Source organism: Canis lupus, chromosome 2 (assembly GCF_048164855.1).
Source record: "Canis lupus baileyi chromosome 2, mCanLup2.hap1, whole genome shotgun sequence".
Lineage (NCBI taxonomy): Eukaryota > Metazoa > Chordata > Mammalia > Carnivora > Canidae > Canis > Canis lupus.
Window position 1 is genome coordinate 69,368,597 of NC_132839.1, and position 23,387 is coordinate 69,391,983.

Genomic DNA, 23,387 nt, shown 5'->3' on the forward strand with positions numbered 1-23,387 from the left:
GAGACAGGCCTTTGGGAAGTAATTAGGTTGTGATGAGGTCATGAGAGTGGGCCCCTCATGACGGAATTAGTGTTTTTATGGGAAGAGATACCAGAAATACTCTCTCTCTCTCTTTCTCTCTCTCCCTCTCTCTCTCTTTCTCAGTGGATGCACTGAGGAAAGACTATGTGAGCATAAAGTGAGAAGGTGGCCTTCTATAAAGCTAGAAGAGTCTCATCCGGAACTGAATGGTCTGGCACTTTGATCTTGGCCTTCTCAGACTCCAGACTGTGAGGAATAAATTTCTGTAGCTTAAGCCCTTTATACTATGGAATTTTGTAATGGTAGTAGAAACTAGTAGTCATATATATGATAGATAACTTCCCCATTTGATGTTTGTGTTTGACTTGATATTTTGTTCTTTGGACATGCAGAACATTTTATATGTTTTGCAATTGATTTTAGCAATATGTCCTTTTATGCATTTTTTGGCCCTTAGGTTCAGAAAGGTCTTTTCCATCAATATTTGCAATGATTATTCCTTGTTTCATTTTAGCTCTTTTATTATTTTGTTCTTTAATTTTTAAATCTTTTATTCATCTGAGTATTTTTCATGTAAGAAATAAAGGAAGAAAAATAGATTGGGATTCTGATGTTTCATGTATTTATTTTGGAACTTTTGGATACACCCCCACCCTGATAGCAGCTCCTTGTTTCAATGCTATCTGTTCTTTTCTCTACTCCTTATACTTATTTAGAAATATTTTAGGACTTGATATTCTATCCTACTGATCTATCTCTCTATGCCTAAAGTATGAAATTCTTCTAATTGCTGGAGTTTTATCACACTTTTGATAATTAATAGGCTTGTCTTCTCTCACCCTTTTCCCCTCCAATCTTTAAAACACTAATGCCAAGTATAGATTTTTCCATATGAGCTTGAGAATCAAAGCACCTGTTTTCAGAAAAGGAAAGAAAATTATTTTCCTTTTTTATTGTATAGCATTATGTCCACCAATTAGTTTAGAAAGAAATATCATTTTAACGATTTCAACTCTTCCCTTCCAATACCGAAACATGTCATTCCATTCATTTTTGTCTTTTGTTATGTTCCTCAATAGAATCCTAAATTTCATTCATGTGTTTTCTGAATCCCCAAAGTCCTGAAGATATTTGATTGTTTTTCCCCATTGTTGTTGTTGAAATGTGATCTTTTTTATTCTACTTTTGAACAGATTATTATTTTATACAGGAGCACCAGTGAGTTAGTATATTCATTATTTGCCAGACAGTATATTTTATGTTTTATATATTTTATATTTGCTCAGTATATTTTATAATTACTAATATTTGCCCTAATGTCAAAACAGGCAACAAAGTAATTAAAACCCAATGCCCCTATTTCCCTTCAACATAGGGATCCTGCTGCCTCTGGTTCAGTGGTGAGCACTTGAATGAAGGACATGGCCTGCACTCACAATCCTGTCTTTACAATGTGAGTTTCTTAACTTCTCATATGGTTTAGTTTTTTTCATCTGTAAAAAAAGAGGATAACAATAGTACTTGTCTCACAGGATTGCTGGACAATTAAATTAATGCTGGTAAAATATTTAGAACAATACCTTTTTTTTTTAGACAAATTCTTTACATATAATAAAGACTCAGTAGTTGTTCTCTCTGTTGTCTCACATACTAAATCCATAAATCACACAGCAATAGACTTGCAGGTTCTGGTGTCCCTGGAAGGGCAATTTAAAGGCTAAACGACGTGATATAAATGCAAGTGCCTTGCAAACTTACACTATTATTAGAACACAAAAGAATTGTAAACAGCCAGGTCACAAATGGATCCATTCATTCAACTAGCATTTACTATATGGTGGTAGAAGTAGAGACAGTCTAGAACTCAGGTTCAAATTTTATTTCATTTGTTAAGTAAGTGTTTTTTAAAAACACATTTTTTTTATTTATTTATTTATTTATTTATTTATTTATTTATTTATGATTTTATTTATCTATTCATGAGAGAGAGAGAGAGAGAGAGAGAGGCTGTGACACAAGCAGAGGGAGAAGCAGGCTCCATGCAGGGATCCTGATGTGGGACTCCATCCCGGGACTCCAGGATCACAGCATGGGCCCAAGGCAGACGCTTAACTGCTGAGCCACCCAGGCATCCCAAGAAAGTGTTTTTTGTTGTAGTGAAGGCTTTGTTAGAGTTAAGTCCAGAGGAGAGTGCTGAATTCATTCTCAAGATAATGCCAAAGAAACATATTGATGATGATTCTTCTTTTGAATACACCGATTGGCTCCTTGATTGCAGTCTGGTTGTGTAACCAGAGCTGGAAAGAAATGTGTTAACATTAGCTAAGAGGGTCTGGATACACATCACGTGCCAGATACTCTGCCAGCTATTTTATATTCACTAAATTAACTATTTCCACAAAACTTGGTATGTACCAAAAATATCTTTACAGACAAAAAAAAAAACAAAAAAAAAAAAACAAAACAAAACAAACCTTATCAGAGGTTTAAGTAAGTTACATGTCCCAGCCTTATATAACTAGAGGGCAGGGGCCAGGACTCCAGTACTCTGAACCCTGAAAAGCCTGTCCTTCCAAACTGCAGCCAAGAACCATGTAGCCCATTGATCTTATATCAGTGATGAAAAGCAAGAGATGAATTGGGGAGTGAGTTGGGAGAAGTACATTCAAGACAAAATCTATCCCAACTGCCGTACAATCTTGAGAAGGCACACAGTGGTAAAGAAACCTTTTGAGTGGTAAAGGCACCTTGTGAGTGGTAAAGGCTATAAGAAAAAACAAACAACCAGAAGCTGAGTACATCAAAGTTTCCATTATTGGTGGGATTTCTCCCTATATGGATTATCTAATTAAAGTTGTATCAATCATTCATCATAAATAAGGTGCTGTGCAGTAATAATCACGATAATATTTACAGAGAACTTTACATGAAGCACTACTGTCAGCACTTCATATTAATTAAATTGCACAATATTCCTAAGGCCTATGAGATAAGCATTGTTATGACTCTTCCTCATTTACAGATAAAGAAATTGATGTAATTGGCCCAAGGCCACACAGTCAGAAAGATTAAGTAATTGGCCCAAAGCCACATAGTCAGTAAGCTAGGATTTGTACTCAGTTTGTTCTGAGCCAACCGCCGTACCATATGCTTTCTCTTTTTAAGTGGCTTTAGTCTATTGTCTTGTTGTGTTATTGATGGTGATAAGGATGTTTTAAACATCAGCACTTTTGTAAACTATCCAGGTATCCTCGAAGGGAAACTGTTTAGCTCAATTAGATCTAAGTTTTCCACCATGTAATTTGGGTCTTCTTAGTTCTGTGCATTGTTTGGTCATTCACTGAGTATGATAAAATACATTCTACTAATACTGTTTTAATTTTGTAATTTTTTCTTGTATTTCCTGTAGTTTTCTGCAATATATATTGTAATGAATGATGATAATTGGTGCCTAAACATTTGTTAAATTCACCATTCGGTATTATGCCCCTTTTTATATTTTATAGTGTCTTAATCTCTTTTTGAACTGAATTTATCATAGTTAATATCTCATAGTCCTTGTATTCTTAGGGTTTGCCTTATATGTATGATCCAGTTATCTTACTGTGACTTCATCCTATCTATGCATAATTTTTATATGGATTGTCCTTACACTTTGTATTTTTGAGGCAAGAGTGATGACTTTCTTTTCCTTTTTTTTTTTAAATTGAGGAGTAAATCAAACTTAGTATAACATACTGCTGTTAAGTGTACACATTGTGTATACTTGTGTAACCAGACCCTACATCAAAATCCACATTTCTATCAGCCCAAGAAGTACCTGTGTGCCCCTTTCCGATCCATCAGAAGGCATCCTTAAGGCATCCACTATTCTTAAGGCATCCACTATTTTGGTTTCTAGCCCCACACATTTATTTTGCATATTCTTGAACTTATTAAATAGTATCATGCTTGCATACACTTTTGTATCTGATTTCTTTTTCTCACCAAATTGTTTCTTAAGCTCATGTAGCTGTACATGTGGATAGCTTGTAATTTTAAGTTGTTTTTTCTTTTTCTTTTTTTTTCTATTTTATTTTATTTATTTATTTTATTTTATTTTTTTATTGGAGTTCAATTTGCCAACATATAGCATAACACCCAGTGCTCATCCCATCAAGTTCCCCACTCAGTGCCCGTCACCGAGTCACCCCCACCCCCTGCCCACCTCCCTTTCCACCACCCCTTGTTCGTTTCCCAGAGTTAGGAGTCTCTCATGTTCTGTCTCCCTGTCTGATATTTCCTACTCATTTTTCTCCTTTCCCCTTTATTCCTTTTCACTATTTTTTGTATTTCCCCAAATGAATGAGACCATATAATGTTTGTCCTTCTCCGATTGACTAATACCACTCAGCATAATACCCTCCAGTTCCATCCACGTCGAAGCAAATGGTGGGTATTTGTCGTTTCTAATGGCTGAGTAATATCCCACTGTATACATAGACCACATCTTCTTTATCCATTCATCATTCGATGGACACCAAGGCTCCTTCCACAATTTGGCTATTGTGGCCATTGCTGCTAGAAACATCGGGGTGCAGGTGTCCTGGCGTTTCATTGCATCTGTATCTTTGGGGTAAATCCCCAGCAGTGCAATTGCTGTATCTAGGGCACATCTATTTTTAACTCTTTGAGGAACCTCCACACAGTTTTCCAGAGTAGCTGCACCAGTTCACATTCCCACCAACAGTACAGGAGGGTTCCCCTTTCTGCACATCCTCTCCAACATTTGTGGTTTCCTGCCTTGTTAGTTTTCCTCATTCTCACTGGTGGTAAGTAGTAGCTCATTGTGGTTTTGATTTGTATTTCCCTGATGGCAAGTGATGCAGAGCATTTTCTCATGTGCTTGTTGGCCATGTCTATGTCTTCCTCTGTGAGATTTCTGTTCATGTCTTTTGCCCATTTCATGATTGGATTGTTTGTTTCTTTGCTGTTGAGTTTAATAAGTTCTTTATAGATCTTGGAAACTAGCCCTTTATCTGATACATCATTTGCAAATATCTTCTCCCATTCTGTAGGTTGTCTTTGAGTTTTGTTGACTGTCTGTTTGCTGTGCAAAAGCTTCATATCTTGATGAAGTCCCAATAGTTCATTTTTGCTTTTGTTTCTCTTGCCTTCATGGATGTATCTTGCAAGAAGTTACTGTGGCCAAGTTCAAAAAGGGTGTTGCCTGTGTTATCGTCTAGGATTTTGATGGATTCTTGTCTCACATTTAGATCTTTCATCCATTTTGAGTTTATCTTTGTGTATGGTGTAAGAGAATGGTCCCGTTTCATTCTGCATGTGGATGTCCAATTTTCCCAGCACCATTTACTGAAGAGACTGTCTTTTTTCCAGTGGATAGTCTTTCCTCCTTTGTCGAATATTAGTTGACCATAAAGTTGAGGGTCCACTTCTGGATTCTCTATTCTGTTCTATTGAATTTTTTCTTTTTCTGAATGAAGTTCCGTTACACGACTATACCATCATTTTTAAAGTCATGCATTTGTTGATAGACATTTGAGTTCCCACCTAGTTCATGGCTATTTTGATGATTACTGCTATGAACATTTCCATACAGGTATTTCTGTGATTACACACTTTTCTTTCTATTGAGGAATTAACGTAAGAATGGAGTTCTTTGGACAGAGGTAAGTGCATATTTAACATTACAAGAAATTGCCAAGTAATTTTGAAAGGTGATTTTATTTTTTACCTCCTACCACCAACATGTGCAAGTCATGTTGCTTCATTCCTTCTTAACATTTGTTATTGTCAGATTTTCGTTGTAGTTGTGGCTTTTTGCCATTCTATGACTATGAGATATTTTCTTGTGACATTTTTAATTTGCATTTTTCTGGTGACTAAGCAGGTTATATTACCATAGATTTACTGGACAGTATTATATCTTCTCATTGATGGTTTATTCAAGTCTTTGGCCCTTTTACACCCATCTGGGTTGAATATCGTGGTAGACCTGAAAGAGATGCCATTTGATCCCTCTTTGGGTGAAGACATCAGCCAGCTCAATGTTTACTTTAGCTGCAGAGAGCTACCTGGCATGGGAGCACATCCTTCCCAGGGGCAGACTACCTCCAGTGATTGATAGAGTTTAAAGGCTTGACCATTTGGGCTTAATGTATCATATATACTTCAGAGTTCCCTGTAGGACTGGATGAGAATTTTCAGATCTGCATCACAGTTTGGCTACTACTTTGTCCAATCCTTGTTTTTTCTTCCTTCTTTCCACGTGTGTCAATTACTAATATATAACTGTACACTAAAATCTCTTAGCATCTGCAATCAGAGAACACTATCTATGATCACTGGTACCAGGAAGGATTTGAGAAATCAAGGGTGAAGACTGAATTTGAAGCAGAATTATCTGTCACTTAGTTGGTCATAAAGACCCACCATTGGTAGGTACTATAGTGAAAACAAGTGCTGGCACTAAGTAGGTCCCCAGGATTTAATATTCAGAGTAGCTGAGCTCTGGAGAATGTTAAACATGGACCCAATGCAGGTCTGGTGTACTAAAATTAGGATTCTGGTTGTAAAATAATGGCATCTTGATACTAGATTGGGGACAAAGGGTGGATGTCCTCTTATGCTTTGAAAAGTTAAACTCTTCTGAACCTGCCAAAATGGCCCATATGTCTCTATTAAGATCTAACACAAATGAGTGAGATTATATGGTATTCATGTTTCTTTGACTCACTTATTTCACTTAACTTAACTGACTGGAATTTAAAAACAAACAAACAAAAAAGATCTAACACAACTCTGGTGCAAGAAGAGGATGAAGAGGCTTCTCCCTCTAATATAATCTGTACAACAACCATTTTAGGATCTACCCTCACATCCTTCCTGGCCACTGAGTAAACCACCACTGACAGTAAGAAAGGCCATTGTAAAACTAGGATGATTGATAGCAATGGATTCATTAAGATCCTAAAACAGTAGTCACAGATACACTTAACTTCTAGAAACCAGGTAGATAAAATTATCATGAATGGCAGGATTAGAGTGGTATCCAGGAGGCCTGACATACACAAACATGAGAGTGTTCTACAAAATGCATCCCTAGTGGCAAAACAGTGGAATAGCCAACAAGGATCAATACTCAGCTTTTATCATTACAAAAAATTAAAAAGTCATGTCCAGCAGGGTGGGAACTGTTGTCCGATAAAAACAAAGTAATGATTCTATGTCTAAGTTTACAGAAACTAAGTAATGATTCTATGTCTAAGTTTACAGAAACTAAACATTTAGCAGTTTTAAAATCTGAAACATGATGCCTAATAGGGAGTCTAGCCCTCTGGAAGAAGGATCCTGCCACACTATGGTAAAGTGATGTGATGATTTTCCCATTCTTTCCCCACAGGGACCTCAACCATTTATTCAAGTAACTGCCCTCTGGGAAAAAGGGGACTGGGAAAACATTTCAGAGGCCTGAGCTGATATTGGTAACTAGCAACCTGAAGCATTATCTGTTAAATTCTTCTGTAAGAAGAGTACATATTGGGACCAGGTAATAACTGGAGCCCTAGCCAAAGTCAGTGTTACTGGGTCTATGATATCACTCAGTGATCACTTACCCAGTCCTTAGGTAGACAATTGCAATTAGCATACTTGATGGTTGGTGCAAGCTTCACATCAGTCCCTTGGCTGATAGAGAAAGAGTCACTACAGGACACCAAGTAGAATCTAATGAAACTCCACCTTCCTCCTCCTGGCCATATCCTGACTAAGACAGCTAAAATCAGTGCCACCCTTAAGGAACTAAAGGGTACCTAAGTGGTGGACCTGCCATATATCCATGTACTTTGTAAGTCTGGCCTTTGCATAAGAAGGATGATCTAGTATGGCAAATGAGACTTTGCATACATGGTTAGGTGAATGATCCTGACATAGAAGATTATTCTGGGTGATAACTGATTGGCTCAAATGTGATCACAGTGATCCTCCTGAGAGGAAAACAGGAGGAGTTAGAGAGAGAAAAAGAGGCAGCGATGGGTAAATTGTACTGATGGCTTTGAACATGGGAGTAGGGGCATCATAGAGCATAAGGAGCCACAAAATGCTGAAAAGGACAAGGAAATGGATTCTCCTCTGAGAGCCTCCAGAAGGAACCAACCCAACCAACTTTGACTTTGGCCTAATGAAGCTGTGTTCAGATTTTAGACCTCTGGAAGTATAAAATAATACATTTGTGCTGTTTTAAGCCATTAATTTGAGAAAACTTGTTATAGTAGACACAGGAAACTAACACAAGAGGATTTTTGTTTGTGATTCCATTGTTTTCTAGACTGCATTGATGAAACGTCAGCCATTATTCATTTTCTTATTCATTGTATGAAATACATCTTTTTCTTTTTTCTATAGCTGCTTTTAAGATGTTCTCTTCATTTTCGTTATCAGCAGTTTGACTATGAAATGCTCTGGCATATATTTTCTCAATATTGATCCCAGTTGGCTTTCGTTCACTAGAGGTTAGTGGTTTTAATGAAATTGGAAATATTTCATGTAATATTTCTTGAAATAGATTATCTTGCCCACTCTCTGTTATCTTCTGATGGAACTCCACTTCCATATGTATGACATTGTCAGCTATTACCCTGTAACTTGTCAAAATTTTGCTCATTTTCCCAATCATTTCCCTTAGCTTTGAATTATTTAGATTATGTTGACTTCTTATCCATAATCTTTTCTTACACATTGTCCAATTTTGTTGATGCCATCATCTTTTTTTATTTCAGTAATTGCACATTTTAGTTCTACGAGTTTTATTTGGTTATTAAGTATATCTATGTCACTACGAATTCCTCCATCTTTTCCTGAAAACTCTTGAACATCTTTTCCTACAAACACTTTTAAAATATGTCTTATAGTTATTATAAAGTCCTTGTCTTTTAATTTCAACATTTTGGGTATGTTTAGGTCTGTTTTTATTGACTAATTTTCTCTTGACTATGCATCGTATTTTGTCTGCTTTTCTGCTTTCCAGATAGTGTTTTATTCTGTACTGGTATTGTGAAGTATACATTCAGAGATTTGGAGTTCTTTTATCTTCACTTGCAGAGAGATTGATTTGGGTCTAGCAGGCAGTTAAATTATTGATGGATCATCTCCGGTCCTGTGCAACTTGGGTTTAGGTTTTTTGAACTCTATTTAAATTTTCCCTTAATCCTAGGGTTTAAAGCTTAGTTCTGTGATGCCCTTACTCCTGAATCATGGCCCGTAAGGGTTTTGTATGGGAAGTTTGAGCGTTTTATCAAGACCCTCTCCCAAGCACAGGATAACTACTACCAATTCTGCTCAACTCTTTAGTCTCCTTGTTATGGCTTTTAGCTGGATCTATGGAATTGACTGCACACATGCATTTCTGGAGTCTGATAAAAATTGAGATGAATTTATATGCAGACTTTGGGGGCCATTTCTGACCCATCTTCCTTTCTGGTGTATCTTCCCTGAATTTCCAGTAGTTCTGACATTCCCAAAATCTAACCTCTTATTCCTCATCCCAGTAAGATTACTACTTTCTGCTTGAGCTCTATTTTCCTTAAAATAGAGCTTGGCTTAAGCATACTCTCATGTCCCCATGACAAAAGAGTCACAAGCTTAAGATAAACAAATAAATAAACATCTTTGTTAACCTATATAACCAGTTAAGAATAATTTTCTAACTCTCACTAATGCATATTTAACAGCATCTCAGCTTTGTACCTGATAGTGTCATCCAGAGCACATTTCATCAGTAAAGACTGTCAGTTTTTCTTTCTCATTACTCAGTGTCATCCTCCCTTTTGTACATCCAGACGGAAGTTGTAAATAATCTTCAGTTTCCCAAATGGAGCAGTACAGAACCCCATGTTACCCTGCATTGTACATAATCTTTATGTACCACACCATGGTATGTACCATATCATATTTATGATTATGATTATGTCAAAAAGCTTTGACCCAAAATCAAACCATTTTTTCCTTTTATAGAAAAAAGTTATGCTCCCATAAACCTAGAGCTTTACATAGAAAATCAGGTTGATGTGGGGAACAGTGCAAACATCTAGAAACTAGTACGCAATTTCAGTTTTTTTTTCTTTTTTTGGTTTCCATCTGATTTCTGCAACCCATTAGTGAAGATAATCTGTTCTATAATAGGCATAATAAGTGATGATAGTGATAAGTAACTTATATAAATAAAAAATGATATAAAGTTCAGATTTAACCTTTTAAACTTAAGTGTAATATTAACAATAATAATAGCAATGGGAAGAGCTAATGTGTTTTTGATGCCTAGTTTTCAGAACACTCTATTGAGTTTAATCCTCTTATTAAACCTACGAGGTAGTGGGATTTATAAAAATATCAAATAATTATGTATTGCTTTTGTTAAAATATAAAGCAACAGCATGAAATACTATTTGCACACACCTTGTGGTCCATGCATCTCATATACATTTATGGAATGTATTGATCTCTGTGTATACAGAGAATCATAAAACATTCTTAATGAACTCTACAATGAGAGACTGTTACATAAATAAATACATTATTTCTGCAGAGTACAATATGTGCAATTGCATGCACATGGAAAAATCTTACAGATAAAACATGAAAAAATGGCACATGAAGATTCTGACTTTATAGAGAGGAAGAATTAGAATAGCCAGGGAATGCTTCCTGAATTAAGTAAGTTTCATAGATCAGATGATACTTCAAAATATATTCACTTTCTCTCCTATTTCTGCTCTCCATGTTGGATGGTATATATTTCCTGGCCCCATGGTTTTGAGTCTGGTTAACTTGATTTGCTTTAGCAGGTAGTTATTAGCAGAGATGATTGTAAGGGTAAATGGGCCTGCTTCCTTGAGCTCCTGACTTTCATCATGAGAAGAAAAAGTCTCAGCTACTCCCTCATCTGAGGAGAATGACATACATGTGGCACAGAACCAAGCCCAACCTTCATCTTGGAGGCAAGCCCAACTAGCTGTACCAGAATCAACCAAATCTCAGCAGACTGGCAAATGTGCAAGAGACAAGTGAATACTCATGGTACATGACTGATAGAGACTGAATGTTTGTATTCCCCCACCTTGCCCCCACCAAATTCATACTTCAAAGCCTAATCTCCAATGTGATAATGTTTGGAGGTAGGGCCTTTGGGAGGTGATTAGGGTTAGTAGGTCAAGAGGGTAGGGACTTCATCATGGGATTAACACTCTTATAAAAAGAGAAAGAGACATAAGATCTCCTTTAATATATATGAATGAAGACCATGGGAGGACGTAAGAAGATGGCCTTTTGAAAAGAAAAAAAAAAAAGAAGATGGCCTTTTGTAAACAAATAAACAGGCTCCCACTAGACACCAGATCTGCTGGCATCTTTATTTTGGATTTCCCAGCCAAAATTGTGGGAAATTAAAGTTTATTATATAAGCCATCCAGTCTACGGTGTTTTGTGATAGCAGCCCAAACTGATCAAGGCAATGCCATTGACAATTTGTGGTTGTCTGTTTCATAGCAAATCCTGACTGATGGGGATAACCAGTAGATTAATCTTCTTCATCATAATACTTGTTTAATTCAGTATGTTGTTTATTGTGCAAAGGTATCTGCTACACACTTATAATGCTTTTAATCCCACCCCCATTATTGCTTGTGGATTCAAATCATCCTCCTACTATGTAAATGACTTACCTCTGAATGTACTATGATTCCTTTCTTCTTAGGGTGAAGAGAGATATAAAAAAAAAATTTTGCCCAGATGTAGGGTTGCATATGTTTCCATCTATAATGAGCAGGGGTAAGAAAAATATAGGAGAAAAGCATGTAAGGATACATAATCAAAACATCTTATGAGTCAAATTTAGCTTCTATAGAAAAGCTTGGCAATTGGCTCTTATAATATCTGATCACTAGGCATATTTTTCAAGCCATCACCTCTGCCGAGTACAGAAAACACTTGAGGAAAGGAAAAAAAAAAAAGCAACATTTTGCTAATACAACTTATGTTTTTTGTGTGAACACATGTTATTTTAAAATTCTTCATTTTGACAGACTTTTATTTTTCAAAAGGCAATGAAAAGTGCCAAGGGAGCTAATAAATGAATTTCCCTCCCTCCAACTCTCTTTTTCTGACCTTTATTAAAGTCCACTTTATTCTCCTTTGGGGAAGAAAAAGTGATTTGTGTCATCTCCCTCAACGAAGAAAAAATCTGAGGAAAGAACAAATAAAAGAACTTTTCATCTTGTCATAAAACAATAATTAACTCCACCATTAGTAACTTATACAAACCTGGGGTGGGGGTGGGGGGGAATGGAGAAGAAGAGAAATCTTCCTGAGAAATATTCCCAGAGGATTGGTGTTAATCAAAGCCTGTGTGATTCAAAGAAAGAAGAAAGGAAGCTATAGGAAAACAAGAACCATAAAAAGGCCTTGAGTGTAGTACCCTAAGGGGGATGGGGGTTAAGGAAAATACTTTTCAAGGATAGATTCTTTTGTATGGTGTGCCTGGTTAATCAGGTCACATGATGCTTTGTGAATTAATATCAAAGTAAAGTTAGCTTGCAGCCACGATTTATTTATTTATTTTTGCTTTCATGAGAGATTTGCTTCAGGGTGGATAAATAGAAGTTCTGAAGGCAATATGTGATTCAGTAGCTTGTGAGGCCAAGACCCTCTTCTTCATGGTGCATATTCTTAGGTCAGTTGTTTTGATTTCTAGCCCATGATTGGAGCAATTTAACCAGAGAAGGACCTCATGGTTTGGCTTGCTTGTCAGATGTAACCCAAATGTTTGAAGGGGGTGGGGGGCAGTGCTTCCATGATACCCAGAAGCTATGGGTTAAAGAAGGGGTTGCATTGTTACTATTAAAGTTGATGATCTGATCTTTTCTTCTCCATGATTCTTTTAGGAATAGACAAAATAGAGATTAAGGAAGCAGTGAGACAAGTTCCAGGGCAACTCTGGAAACAAAGTAAAAATCATCCAAGATGCTTCTGCAGGGCTGGTCAAGGGCACAAGCAGTCCAGATGAAAAGAAACCAAGAAAAAGACCTTATGGAAACAGCCCTGTTACCTGCCTTGGAGTATTTTTTCCTGATATTTACCCAGTTTCCCTTCTTCCCCTAATAAAGTATAAGGAATATTTACTTGTTCACTGATCTGTTTACTCAACCCAAATTTGTCATCTTAGTCTGTGTTCCCCCAAATGTAACTTTGAGATAAAAATTATATTTGGTGGTTGAAAGAAAACCCAGTACAGGATTGGTAAAGGAAAGCAGAGAAGGGAAGGTGGTCACTGTCATTATTAACCTGGATCCACGGTGGGTGAGTGAGGCTTACACCCACAGGAGAATCCAATCACTGTCAAGACTATTTTCTCTATACGCAGTTGACATTTTATCATTATCCTGCTACTCATTTCAAAATGTATTTGGCCATTGTTAGATAACAGTTTTTAGAGGTTCTTCAATTAAATCAAGTTAAATGACAATATTATATCTCAGTGATGCTGACAGAGATGCTCCAAATTTTAATATTCTATTATGAAATTCCCATGAATTACATTAAAATCCAAACCATATTAAATTCTCTTGTAAGTTAAAGCCCAAAGATTTCAAAATACTACGAACATTATAGCTCCAAATTAAATGTCACCCTTTTCAGTTTAAGTTACAAAGCAATCAAAGTCTTCTCCAGTTTTTTTTTGCTTTGATTAGATTCAGCCAGGGGGTGGAGCTCCTGATGGTTGGGCTGCCTCATCCTGGAAGGGCTATGGTTTCTTCACAGCAGCAGAACATGTTTGCATTCAATGCCAAGTCTTACTTTTAAAGTCAAATGAGGTTTTACTGCATACAAAATTATTATGGTACTCATAACAAAATTTAAAAATAAGATGATCTGCAGACCCTAGAGCTAAATTATATTTGCAGAACCCAGTATTTGGTATTGCTAAATATCTTTTCAAAGAATTAGTGGTATTTGTGGGAAGGACAGTAGAGGGAATTTTGGTTCTGTTTGTTTGTTTTGTTTTATGCTTATCAGGATATCAGCCTGTCTGTATCAGGTTTCCAAAATTTATAAACTACATCCTTTAATTCAGTCTCAGAACTATCCCAGTAAGAGGTTAATTTTGCAGAATTCATTTACCACATCTGAGAGTAGGAAGCAACCTACGCATACTGTTTCTCTTTGACTAAGTGTTGAGAAACTATGGTCCTGCAAAACCACCTGTTTTTGTAAATAAAGTATCACTAGGACACAGTTACACCTATGTATTTACATATTGTAGATAATTGCTTTCTGAGCCACAAAGACGGAGTTCAAGACTACATAGAGAGAACTTATGTTGTGGTAAGCCTGAAACGCTTATCACCTGACCCTTCAAAGAAAAACGTGTTCTGTTTTAACAGCACTGAAAGCCTTTTTTGCTAAGTTTAGAAAATTGCAATGTAGGGGCTCAGGTCACAGGGCCAGAGCCCAGATCAGATGCTTTTATCTCACATCAAGATTATTTAAAACTTATCAGTTTATATTGCCTTGCACATGGTGTGTTTCTAAAGTCTCATTTCTTCATTGAGCATTAACTTGGGGTTATTGGCATAATTTCTGCAATGCATGATGAGCAGGCTTAGACCACTGGGGCAACTGTCAGTAACTCTGAGTGTGGAATAGTGGAATAGCACAGACCCACAAAACTGCCTCACCACACATGGATTGCAGCCAGAGAATCTTGTTCGGTGGATTCTTATAGTTATGCTCCTGAAGCATGTGCCTTGATGAGGGTAGTAAACAATAGCTCATCCAAATGCTCCTCAAGACACTGTCTATCCCATGTTTTTGGCAGTTCCAACCCTCAAGGAGTGCTACTACTTGCCACATCTTTGGGTTTTCCCTTCCCCAGTGACTATACCTCTCTAGTTGCATCTCCCCCTGCTGTTCTACGCCTTTAACACGGGTGTTTATTGGTTCTTTCCTTCTCTAACACATATAGATCTAGTTCTATTTGTCATATCAGAATTTCTTCTATTTCCCCTTTGCTTACTGCCCAGGGCATTTTTGTTTTTACTTTATTCAGTTCATGAGTTCTGAGTCTTGTAAATGCATCTACTGTTCAAATAGATCTTGTCCACCAAGCTGGGTTAGATAACCCCATTAGGAGACTTTTGTCTCATTAGATAAACAAGTAACCCAGGCCAGGACAATTTATTATCATCCAGTACAGCTTCCAGTTAATAACCTTCATCTTTGCTTCTAGTTCTAATGTCATAAATCTCGTAGGCCTAAGGATATATGTCCTATCTGAATGCATACCTATAATACCAGAGCATCACCTTGAAGTCACCCCATAATTCTTTGAGGATTTCTGATCCTAATCCAAAATTAGTCTTTATACATCCCCACCTTGCCCTAAGTGAGGAATGGAATCATGGGAAACCAACCTAGTGCTGCTTAGTAAAGCCTGGTGCTAATAATTTAAAACGAGACCCTCATGACTATTCTTGGGCAGACGCAGGACTCAGGCTCCTATATCTTCTAAGACTGTAAGGCAATCTTTGCATTGGGGTAAGTTCCTACGAAGTTGAAGGTCATTCTGTGGCAACCACTCTAAAAACCTTACCATGTGGTAAGAATAAAGCTGATTTTGTTTTAGTTAAAATGCTTTATAGCAAAAATGACCTCTTACTTTATCAAACTAGGATATTTTTCAAGTGAAGGGGAACTACTGTTATTTATGCAGAAGCATTAGGTATAGATAGACTGAGCTGGATAATACAATGACTGATTACTCTACTTGTAGTAGATGCTTTATAGGTTGAGGCCCTTGCTGTGTCCTAAACTTTTGTGGAATACCTGCATGGCATAATATATATCCTGGTGCTTGTAGTACCATCTCTACAGAAGTAGCTTGATCCCGGTATAAGAAATAGCCTTAGCATTACCCTAGATACAGGCGCATAATGAGAAAGGGAGGTGGGCTACAGCATAGCTGAAGGCTTCCCCCTAGACATTCTTTATCTTTGATGAATGGCCAAGAGCTAGGTAGATTATTAGGAGTGGTTCTTTTGAAGTGATGTGGTAATGCATTCATTTCTTCAAGATAAAACTTGTGAGAAAGAGATTGAGATGAAGTTTAGGAGATGAACATCAGTCATGTCACTCCTATATCTTAATACTGGAGGGACAAGGTCAACCACTGAACCATTTCTTAGCACCCAGATGATAAGACGTAATTGTACAAAATCTCATTGGTTCTTGTGTGGAAAATATATTGTGCTGGGAAAGTGGAGGCAGGGGAAGTAGTTGCAAAGCTTCCATAGCTAGAAGGCTACTGCAGGTGTCTGGCCAAGGATAATGCGGGCTTGAACTAATGCAGCTGCAGAAGACAGAAAGCAGGGCAGGCTCTTATATCACAGATTAAGGGTAGGATTACAAAGAATGGATATGGAATTTTGTTAGATTTTGGGCTTAGTATCACCTACTGAGAGAAAATAGAGGAGGAAAATTGAGTTTTAGCAGAGGCTGTGAGCAGGGAAATGGAGAATAATTATAGATAGAAGAAAAGAATAATATGGAAGAAATGCCTCTCATTTTTCATAATTTTGCTAGGTTCTCCCCAATTTAACCTTGAGTGTGTAAATTTATTAAGTTTTACTAAGCAATGCCACCATCTGAAGTGAAACAAGGTAATTTTTTTTCTTGAATATTCCTTCTCTGAACTGATTCATGGAGATGGGTCAGGATACATTTTGAGAGCTGGGTAAAGATCAAGAAAAAAACTGATTTTGACCCTTGTTTGGCTTTGGACTATTACTCCATTTGCCTAGTCTTGAGTTACTTTATCTGAAAAATGGGATAATAATACCTCCCTCAATGACATCATCAAAAGATAAAAGGAAATATTATATGTTGCATACTCAGTATTATGCTTGGAGAAAGGTAAGAATTTTCTAACTGGTGATTATCATTGTAGATTTTTTGATAATTTATTTCCTGAAATACAAAACAGAAGGATGGATATCAGAAAGAAAGAATATTCTTTAATTATTTATTTATTCAACTAAGACATTAAAATAAAGTAAATTAACATAAGGGACACATACTTCTGGCCATGTTACCTCTTCCCATAATTAGCTAGAAAGCCACATGAGATATATGAAATCACTGTTTTTAGACAATACAAAACACGTATTGTTTGTCAATCCTGAGAGAAAAAATACAATCAAGGTAAATCATCCTGGATTTCTGCCTGGACAGCCCTTCCAGAATGTGATACAGAGAACAGAAGTCCAGTTATGAAGATTACATATAGAAGTTCTGAGAGACTGAATTGGTTAGAATTCATGGCAGACTACTGTAAAAGAGAGTTTCTCTCTCTCACATACACAAACATACACACACACACACACACACTTCGAAAATGTGGACAGGAATTCTATAGCATTTTATGGAGGAATGAACTGCACTGGCATTGAAAGTAATTTGAAAAGACGAGGGAAAGAACCATCAGAGGACTATCAGGTGAAGAGCTACCAGGGATTACCAAAGACTGGCAAAATTTAGTGCTTCTAGGAGCCTGAGTGGAGAGGTCTATCAAATATATATCAAATATTTAAATTAGGAATAACACACAACTTAAAAACAGAGGAGTAGGAGGAACTTCCCAACTCACTTAATGAAGCCTACATTATTCTTACACCCGAACTGGCAAAAAATGTGATAAGAAAATGATTTTGTGACCCAATATTCTTAATAGACACAGGTGTAAAAATTTACCAAAATATTAACAGATCTTATTTGGTGATACATAAAAAGGATAATATGCTCTGCTTACATGAGGGTTGTGCCAAGAATTAAAGTTATATGCTTATAACATTCCAAAAATTACTCAATGTAGTATAACAATTTAATAGAAATGAGAAAATTAAATGATAATTTCAATAGATACAGGACTTTCTTATAATAAGTTCAATATCTATTCATGAATAAAATATTCAGCAATCTAGCAATAGAAGAAAACTTGCTAAAACTGATCAAGACAAACTCTGAAAAACATACAGCTGACATGATACCTAAGAGTGAAAGACAGAAGGCTTTTCCCCAAAGATTATGAACAAGATAAAAAGGCTCCATCCTCATCTCTTTTATTTCACTGGGTTGTTAGTCAATGTAGTAAGTCAACAGCAACAATAATGATATAGGCATTCAGAGTCGAAAGAAACAAAACTATATTTTTGGGGTGTTTTTTTTGGTTCACAGATTTCATGATCCTGTATGAAGGAAATCTTATGAAGTTTATTTTAAAAAGAAATTAAGATTTTAGGTAAATTAGCAGGATTATTGGATACAAGATTAACATAATCAATTCTATTTCTGTATACCAGTAAGAGTCAGGCGAAAATTGAAATAAAATAAATAGTACCATTTGTCATAGCATCAAAAACATTAAATATTTATGGATACATCTGACAACCTATAGACTGCAACATTGATGAGAGAAATTTAAAAGGGTGAAATGAATTGAAAGATTTAATCAATATTTTAAAATATCAATTCTCCATAAATTATTCTATAGTTTCAGTATAATCTTCATCAAAATTCCAGCAGGGCTTTTTGTAGAAATTAAGAAGCTAATTTCAAAATTCATATGAAAATGCCAAGAAGCTAGAATATCCAAAACACAGTTTTGAAATTTAAAGAACAAAATTTGAGGATTTATACCACACGATTTCAAAACTTACAAAACTATAATAATCAGGACAGTGAACTCTGGGCAGAAGTATAAATAAATCAATGAAATAGAATAGAGAAGCAGAAACAGACTCATAAATAGACAGTTGATTTTTCAGAAAGTTTCGATCTTTTGAATGGATGGTACAGGAAAATTTGAATTTTCCTATGGGAAAAAAATAATAAGCTTGGATCTTTACTTTTTATTACATACTAAGATTAATTATAGCTGGATTATAGACCTAAATGTGAAACCCATAGCCATAAAACTTCTGAAAAAAACAACTTAGCATCAATAATGACCTTGGGTTAGGCAGAGGTTTTTAGACACAACATGAAAAACATGATCCACATAAGAAAAAAAATTGATAAATGAACGTTAACAAAATTAAAATTGTACTCTTTGAGGGGATCCTGGTATCTCAGTTGGTTGAGAGTCTCCCTTCAGCTCAGTTCATGTTCTCAGGGTTCTGGAATCCAGGCCTGCATCAAGGCTCCCTGCTCAATGGGGAGTTTGCTTCTCCCTTTCCCTTTGCCACTCCCCCGCCCCCACACTGACTCTCTTGATTAGATAAATTAAATCTTGAAAAAAAAAAAATTCTACTCTTTGAAAGTCATTTAAATGAAAATGAAAAGACAAGCCATAGACCAATAGAAATAATTAGAAAATGACATGTTTGGGAAAGGACTTGAATTCAGAATATATAAAGAAATCTGAACAATCAATAGTTAAGAAAATAACCCAATTAAATGAATGGGCAAATGGTTTGAATAAACACTCCACCAAAGAATACATACATAAGAAAATAAGTATTTGAACAAATACTCAACATCATTAGTCATGAAGGAAATCATACTGAGATGATAGTCTAAACCTATTAACACATCTAACATGAAAAAGTAGGGGGTGCCTGGGTGGCTCAGTTGGTTAAGCGTCTGTCTCTTGATCTCAACTCAAGTCTTGATCTAGGGATCTTGAGTTGAAGCCCCATGTTGAGCTTCACACTGGGCATAAAGCTTACTTAAAAAAAAAAAAAGTCTGATCACCCCAAAAGTTGGTGAGGATATGAGACATGTGCCTTTCATGAATTGCTGGTAGGAATATACAACAGCACACTTGATGTGGTTTGGAAAGTTGGGGTTCAGATGGGACAATGAAGAAAAATTCTTGAGATATCTTGGGTGCAAAAAGGTGGCTTTATTAAAGGAGAAAGACAGAACCTGGGGCAGAGGGTTGTGAGGAATGACTGATTATATACTATGGAGTTGGAGGAAGTAAAGACAAAGGAGTTTTCCAAAAGGACTTTTATATGCTAAAGAGTACAGGACCCCTGAGACCTAGCTATTGTCAAGCTAAGGTTGTTTTTCCCTCTAGCAAAATATTAACATTAAGACAGTTGGCAGTTACTGGAGGAATATTATATTCTGCCTATCTCAAGTAGTTTTCAGTGGGCTGCAAGTTATAAGGAAATTTAATCTCATCTACATTTCCCTCTGCCTCTGTTCCCCACATAATACTCGCCTGTGCAAACAGGGGCAGTTCCTCTAAAAGCTAAACATACAATTACCCTATGAACCAGATATTTCAATTTATGGAATGGGTATCCAGCCACAGCTTTGGTGGTCTCTCCAGAACACACTTGCTCATTATTTGCAATATGGATAGGTTGCGAGTTTTCCACATCTTCATGTTGTGGTTCCTTTCTGCATCATTAGCTGTTCTGTGTTTCTTACACTTCTCGAAATTTTTATATTTTTAAAGATTTTATTTATTTATTTGAGAGAGAGAGAGAGTGCATGAGAGGGAGGGGAAGGCAGAGGGAGGAGCAGTCTCCCCACTGAGCATGGAGCCCTAAGCAGTGCTGGATCCCAAGATCCTGAGATCAGGACCTGAGCTGAAGTCAGACACTTAACCCACTGAGCCACCCAGGCACCCCCTCACTCTTCTCCAATTTTACTGTAGCAGTGAGGAGAAACTTTGCTTCAAAATCTACTCAACTAAATATCCAAGTTTATCACTTATAATTTCTACTTTCCACAAAACAGCAGGACATAATTTAGCTAAGTTTTTTGGCACATTATATCAAGGATCATCTTTCCTTCAGTTTCCAAGAACACGTTCCTCATTTCTACCTGATACTCCATGAGAATTCCCTTGAGTGCCCACATTCCTGGCAACAATCTCTTCAAGGCAATCTAACCTTTTTCTAATGTGAATCTTACCCTGTTCCAAAGTTACTTCCACATTTTTAGGGGTTTGTTATAGAAGCACCACATTTTGCTGTGCCAAAATCTTTATTAACCAGGATTCTCCAGAAACCAACAGGATGCATATGTTTGTGTATGTATAAAATTATATATGTAGAGAATGAGACACATGGACATCACAAAGCCTTGGTGAGTACAAAATCTGATGCTGTGCATATTGTATTATGCAAATTCACCTTAGTTAAGTTGATTTGACAATAGCAATAATATCACTTATCTGGCAGGATTATTTAAGTAATAAATGACTGATGATTTCAGCTCAGTTTCTAACATTCAGGAATTGTTCACTTAATGATAGTTTTTTAAAAACTTATCCTCTGTTTTTTTAAGTAAACCTGACTCCTTTCATTGGCTATCTTTTAAACTTATATTTTCTCCTTAGGCTTTTATATTCCTAAAGGAAACTCAGTCTGTTTTTTCAGAGCTCATGAGGTTAATCAATTCAAATTTTGGGTGGCAAAATTGCATGGAGTCTCAGCATATTTATACAGCAAATGAAAACTTTGTATTCTTGAATGCATTAAATCAATTCAAGGGTTTGATATTATAAGAATTTGGGTTCTGTCTCAGATGGATATTTTTCCCCAAAAAAAATTGATGGGTGCAAATCTGTCTTAGATTTAATGGTTAAAAACAGATGTAGGGATCCCTGGGTGGCGCAGTGGTTTAGCGCCTGCCTTTGGCCCAGGGCGCGATCCTGGAGACCCGGGATCGAATCCCACGTCAGGCTCCCGGTGCATGGAGCCTGCTTCTCCCTCTGCCTGTGTCTCTGCCTCTCTCTCTCTCTCTCTCTGTGACTATCATAAATAAATAAAAATTAAAAAAAAAAAAAAACAGATGTACTTATGAAAGAGCTCACCACCTATGTGTAGTTGGAACGGACTCCACTTCCCCCATTAAACTAAAGGAATAAAAATTAAAAGTACCCAATAAATATTTCTTGAATATGCCTTTTAAGAGCCAAACTTTGTTTTACTTTGATTGAGTAACATAGCACCATCTTCCCTACATTTGTTATGGTATAATTTTATCTGATTCATTTGGAACATGTTGCTATATTAGAAATGGTTCTCCTTTCAAAAAGTTTATAGTCTCAGAGGGACAAAGAGCATGCTTATTTTCAGAATAGAAGCTATGGAAAACTTTATGTTATCAAGTAACAAAATAAGTACTAGGGAAAACAATCTGATGATGTTCAGGAACCACAGATGTCATAGTGGGCTATAGAGTCTTGATGTTTTAACAGTGAAGGGAATACAGATGTCACAAAAGCCATAGTCATATAATCAACTTGAGTATCTTAAAATAGAGTTTCCCTGCATACAACAAATATTTTAAATACAATAGAACCTATTTGCCTAGTTGTATTCTCAGGAAACCCATAATTCATTTTCTAACATTAGGTACTTTGGGGAAATAATGTTTTTTGCAATTGCAAGTTTTAGTTGGCATATTTAGATATTATTCTGGTGGCTTATGTTTTAAAAAAGATTTTATTTATTTATTCATGAGTAACACACAGAGAGAGGCAGAGACATAGGCAGAGAGAGAACATTTCAGGGACTCCAACCCAGGACCCTGGGATCACACCCTGAGCCAAAAGCAGACTCTCAACCACTGAGCCATCCAGGCATCCCTATTCTGGTGGCTTTATAACTTAAGATTATTTTTACTGTTACATGTCTATTGCTTGCCAATATTGCTCCATTGGGATCTGCTCCATTCACTCAGGGATCAGATGATAGATGCTCTTCATGTGACACACTCTGTGTCAACTGGAATTCAAGAGCATCTGGGTCTCCATGACAGAAGAAGATACAGCTGTATGATTGTGCACTAGGTTCTTATATACTTCAAGTAAGAAGTGATATTCTCATCTCTACCCACAGCCCATTAATAAAATGCAGTCACAGTCTTGTCAAAGTAAAAAGAGGTTGGAAAATGTGAGTAAGTAGATAGAATGTGTGTTTAGGGTTACAGCTCTGGCACAGTTTGTTTTTCTGGTCAAATGTTCCTTTATTCTCTTCTCATACAGAGTATAGTCATACCTTTCTCAGGGGAGGCAACTGAAGTTCCAAGTTTGAACCAATAAGCACATCATGGTCAAAGTCTGGAATCCCTACATATTGCAAAAGCATAGTTGCATTAAGTTCAGGTATTCTTAAAAAAAAAAAAAGTTCAGGTATTCTTCTTTTGGTCAGAAGAACTATGAACAAAAAGCCTATTTATCACCTGCCTGGCACCTATCAGAACAGAGAAAGAATAATCATAGTCAATATTCCCATCAGGAAAGGTGATAGTCCTGAAAAATTCTTCAATTCCGTTGGTTGGACTCCATGAATTCC

General features: G+C 36.5%; 1 long non-coding RNA gene across 1 annotated transcript in view; it reads right to left on the minus strand.

The window, feature by feature from the left end:
- Positions 1-2,012: 2,012 nt before the first annotated feature.
- The window catches only part of LOC140610468 (uncharacterized), a 35,512-nt gene continuing 14,137 nt past the window's right edge, over positions 2,013-23,387 (minus strand). Inside the window, exons 3-5 of the long non-coding RNA XR_012012116.1 lie at positions 12,181-12,256; positions 11,739-11,829; positions 2,013-2,318 (exon numbers count right to left, since the gene is read on the minus strand). This is a non-coding gene — a long non-coding RNA (uncharacterized lncRNA). The remainder of the gene's footprint in view (positions 2,319-11,738; positions 11,830-12,180; positions 12,257-23,387) is intronic.